This window comes from Montipora capricornis, chromosome 3, assembly GCF_036669925.1.
Source record: "Montipora capricornis isolate CH-2021 chromosome 3, ASM3666992v2, whole genome shotgun sequence".
Classification (NCBI taxonomy): domain Eukaryota; kingdom Metazoa; phylum Cnidaria; class Anthozoa; order Scleractinia; family Acroporidae; genus Montipora; species Montipora capricornis.
The window spans coordinates 34,406,232-34,411,471 of NC_090885.1; the positions used below are offsets into that span (position 1 = coordinate 34,406,232).

The 5,240-nt window shown below is 34.9% G+C and overlaps 2 long non-coding RNA genes across 2 annotated transcripts in view; one reads left to right on the forward strand and one right to left on the reverse strand.

Moving 5' to 3' along the window:
* The window catches only part of LOC138040946 (uncharacterized), a 40,987-nt gene extending 37,234 nt beyond the window's left edge, over positions 1 to 3,753 (reverse strand). Inside the window, exons 1-2 of the long non-coding RNA XR_011130714.1 lie at positions 3,696 to 3,753; positions 3,080 to 3,170 (exon numbers count right to left, since the gene is read on the reverse strand). This is a non-coding gene — a long non-coding RNA (uncharacterized lncRNA). The remainder of the gene's footprint in view (positions 1 to 3,079; positions 3,171 to 3,695) is intronic.
* On the forward strand, positions 5 to 2,119 carry LOC138040947 (uncharacterized). Its single transcript, XR_011130715.1, has 3 exons — positions 5 to 59; positions 159 to 212; positions 660 to 2,119. It is a non-coding gene; the product is annotated as an uncharacterized lncRNA (long non-coding RNA).
* Positions 3,754 to 5,240: the final 1,487 nt, after the last annotated feature.

Genomic DNA, 5,240 nt, shown 5'->3' on the forward strand with positions numbered 1-5,240 from the left:
TATAGACTACAGCAAATGACCCTATACACAATAAAATTGTATCAGGAGAATGTAAAAAGGTAAACACATCATTTACATGTATTTTCATTCCACTTACTTCAAATATTAAATACGTATAAACTCATAATGAAAGACACTATACTCTACCTCTGTAATAGGCAATCAAGAAACTGTACCAAACAGTTAAAAAACATCATCTCTACTGGAATGAGGTAAATGTACTGGTATATTAGATTTTACTTCCTTTTTTATCACTATCATACTATTAATAAATTCCTACGAGTTGAGGCAGCAAATCAATCAGAGAATTAATAAATTTATTTTCATATTTGCAAAGAATACATGTAGCTATCAGGTGTTAAATCAAACACTACGTACAAGGAAGTACTTTACCTATCCAAGCCCTCAAATTTAAAATGCCACAACAAACTATTATTATTCAATTCTATCATCTATTTGTAACTATGAAACCTATATCCTTTTTGAGTTCACAAAAGTTCAAAATGCAAACCGACTTTAATTCACGCTCTCAGATATTAAATAAAGTTAAACGACTTGCCTGTAGCTAAAATTTATATCATTTTTCTCATGCAGTATGAAACACTGTACTATTGCTTAAATTTGAGCAAACCATAACATCATTTCTTTTCACTTCTTAGGCAGCGGCTACAACTCGAGATATGGCAGGCAAAAGCCAGTAAGCCTTCCTCTTGAACAATAAAGCTACAGTTCAACGTCAAAAAATTTTAGTATAAAAATATATATTGTAATTATATGAAAGATCTTATGTTTCATTTTCATCATCAGTTGTCTCCTTTGTTTAATGATATCCAGGGTTCACAATAGGATTTGTAGTAAACATCTGCCAAACCTTAAGGACGTTTGTGCGAAAATTTTATAATATATTGACTTTTTTCTGCAAATTTTACCATTGAAAGATGATGAGTTAGTGATATCAGAAAGGTAAAAAAAATGGGGATCACCAACTTCGCTTCATGAGAACTTGCCCAAAACAACACCCTAAATCTGAAAAAATCCACCTTCTTTTGCGAATAAGGCCACAGTGTCTGTAAACCCAAAAATATTGCAATTACTTCCTTGAAGTGAAATGTTCTCTACCAAACTTTGTTTAAATGGACCCATCAAGTAAATTTAGTTAACTGTTGAGGTTTCTCAAAGAACAAGTTCGCATTTACCGATCATAGTTTCATGCACCTTGCATGGGCAAGATGGCAGGATTCCATGTCCCAAAGACACAAATCTTGGAATTTTTTAACTTCCCACAATGATTTTTTTCCCTTCATTTTTAGACAATTTGAAAATAATATTGTAAATAAAATCTCTTTCTGAAAAGAAAAGTAGGGGTCACCGAACATCCAAGAACATTAAATCCAAGCAAAGCTAAAGTAATAGCCATCTGTCCTATCATTGTTCACTTTAGAATTTAGCACATGCACTCGATGCATGACATGGCATGTGAATTTGCATGCGCTGTAAGGATGCACAGTAGCTACGGGTGCGAACATCCTTAAGTACGCAGCTGTGACAAATCGAGGAGAAATTTTCGAAATATTGAAGCTCGCAAAGGACTGAGCTCAAGTAAATGTCGTATACCAGGATGTTTACATCATTGAAAACATGACAATTGCCATGTATCGAAGTACTAGCAAATTCAATTGTTTTTTAGATTATATTTTACAAGATATGACAAGAGAAAAATAAGCAGAACGTAAAATAAGCGACTTTACATCACAAAGTAGGGGACAATCAATCGCCTAGTGCCACCTTTTATTGAGAACCCTAGATATCTTCATTAACTAAAGATAATCAGCTGTCACGTCAACTATAATGGCGTATTCATATGTATTAGTATTACTAAACAACATTCAAATAAGATAATTATTCCTTAATATTCTTGTTCTTTGGCCATTTCAACTTAATTAAAAACAAACAGCAGCTACAAACAAAAAAAGTAAAATGCACTTTATCATTATGTTTGTAGCCACTCTTTGTTTTGAGGACGTTTTTCCTGTGTGGCATAATGCCTTTTTCATATGACGTCATGTTCATTCACGCTTATCTTCGACAGAAATCAGCCTATCACGTTGGATATGTATTAAAAAACTACTCCAAATTTGTCCCGAACATATTTTATCTTCAGCTGATAAAAAGTAGCCATGCTAACAATTTTATGGCAGGCAAAAGCCAATAAGCCTTCGTCTTGAAGATAAATATAAATGACCATCACAATATAATATGAAAAAATCTCCTTATGAGGTGTATTTCAATATACTACATGTCTTCATTGATTTGAAAGAAACTCAAGGAATCAAAAACGTTAGTTCAAAGGCAGCAAAAAAATTTATGAATGTGGCAATCTACCAGGAAGAGTAGTAACCTGTGAGTTCAAAAAAGTTTCTGTATTCATTAGCTAAAGAATACATGACAAAACGCAGTAACTCGGGTATTGTTGGACAAAATGTTAAAGCCACATCATTTGATAACAACAAACACTGTACAATGAACTATACTTCAAGAATACTCACACATACAAAACATGTTAAGTTCTCTTAAAATATGTTAGAACTTATAAGGACACTAAAAGCATCTTTGAGCACAGAGAATTTAACTCAATCCAACACTAACACATGCTCAAAAATGATATTAGTTGTTAATCAACACTGTACACTGTTCAAGTCACTATAAAGCTACAGTTAATATCTAAATAACAATTAAAAGAGAAATTAATGTCAACGTCTAAAAATTTTAGTATAAAAAGTTATGTTATAATTATGTGAAAGATCTTATGTTTCATTTTCATCATCAGTTGTCTCCTTTGTTTAATCGGGAAACCCTTCCAAGCGATATACCATCTCACCTGTCTAAAAATCTGTATCTCACTACAGGAATTTTAGTGAAAAAACCAATCTTTTCCTGCAACTTCATTCTCCATTCTAACTTCTTCTGGACCACATTTTACACTCGCTAGTATTTACCATTACAAAACTTTACTCCACTCACAGCTTCCTCCCCTTCTGTTACAGTCAAAATACCAAAAATCTTCAGAAAATCTTCAAACCTTAAGCACACCACCTGCATGCATGAAGTACATTCTTTTCATCATAATGATTAAGCCCAGTAACAAGCCCATCATTTCAATCCTTTTGAACCTAGTAACAACATATTAATAACAACCAAATGATTCCTCAAAATCGTCAAAACAAAAACTATCAAATACATGTAACTTTCATATTCTTTAGTCTTTCTCAAATATTAATTTTAGCCATTTACGCAATCGCTTTAAATTCCAGCGCTCATCACATGACCTACCACACGTTAAAATGTGCGCTTCCAGAAAAATGTATCAGTTATCCCAAATTCCAACCAGCTGATTTAATCCATATTAATGCAAAGATAATGCTGCATATATACAAACACATACGAATGCCCTATAAAATACCATCATCGGCTTTTTCCCAACGCTCAACTCAAAAACAGACAGATAACTGCCACCACAAACACCTGAACTATAAAATAGCGATCGACCCACTCATTTCCATCCCGCAAAACACCTTCATTTTTCTCGCCTATGCTTCGTTCTGCGAAACATTCGCACATGCATGTACGTGTAAAAAAGCCACACACTATTCTAAATATCACATTTTACACCAAAAACTTTGTATGAAGTCCCCTACCTATGACACTCCTGCGATAAAGGCAAACACAACAGTCCTTCCTACAATACTATTCTTTCCCAGTAGTTGTTCCCGCTAATAGGCGTCATGTACGCGTCATGAAAGCTAGAAAGCCAACATTTACAGCGAAACTGGGGCTATTTCTCCCCAGTAAACACGCCAATTTTCAGCGCAATCGGTGAAAATGGCGGCTTTCTACGAATAATACACGAACGAATCATGAGTGTACGATTTCCATAGAGGACTAGGAAATAGAGTATAAACCCCGAAGGCACGCAAATAAGCGCTTGCCCGTACAAAACGTAAGAGATTTCTCTCAAAATAAGCTCGACAACGAAGTAAATCCTCGTTTCCTCTTAAGCAAGCACCTTAGGTACCTTTTTTATCCCACGCAAGGGCAACTTGAATCTCCTGGAGGACAACACACAGCTCAGTTAACATTTTAATGGAATAAATCGCTGTGTTATGTCACTACCACACATAAGCAATGCCTGTTTATTTTTTCTAAAGAGGACAGGAATTTCTTCTTTCTGACAAATGATTAATTAATAGGCCGGTAGCCAAGTTTTTAACCTCTGAAAAGGATTTGTTTCGTCGTAGAAACATGTGAGGACCTGTGAGCCAAAGGGCCTCTGCTGGTATGACTTCTGGGTGAGCCCTTAAATGATCTTAATGACCCCCCAACTTGCAAAAAAAAACTGAAACTGTCTAAAACAGTGCACGTACTACAGGCAACCCAGTGTACCCTCACAGAGGGTCTAGTTTTTTTTATGTTTTTCCAAACAAATTCTATTGTATAAGTTAAGGTTTTTCTTTGTTGTATTCCTTCAATAACAAATTATTATTAGTTAATGATTGAGTTTCCAATCCGTTTAAGTGATAGATCCCACATTTATTAGTCTTAAGTTCAGGAGGTCCACATGTTTTCAAAGCTTATTTGCATTGTACAGCTAATTAGAAACTTTACATTTTTCTGATTTCAGAAGTACTGAACGCCAGATTTTGAGAGCCATTGAAGAGATTGTTGACAAATCCTTGCCTCTGTCAACACTTGCAGTACATTTCCAGGATGCTGAAGCTGCAAAACTTTGTATCTTGAACAAGATATCTTTCTGTGAGGCACAACAAAAGGTGGTTAAATAGTGTATTTTTGCATACGTCCCCTTTTTCTATGGAGATGTGAGCTTTGTTGCACCAGGAGGGGACGCAAATGATGCAAATCATATCACGCTGAGATTTTTTCTACAGTTGAGAAAGGTGTCAAAATCTAATGTTCTGTGCTTCTCATCTGTCATGTATTCTGTATCTGGAAAATTTCTTAATAAACTTTAATCACCACGACAAATACATGATTGTACAGGTCAGTGTAAAATAGAAATTCTAACACCACTAGCAGGTCTTGCTTGATGTTTTTTGGGCTGAACTGTCGGTTGGTGCACCCCATACAGTTCAGTGTAACAAAAAAATACCAAACATAATGCCAGTTCTCGCTTAATATTTTTGGGAAGATTACGTAACAATGACAGTGACCGCAATGAGCAGAAA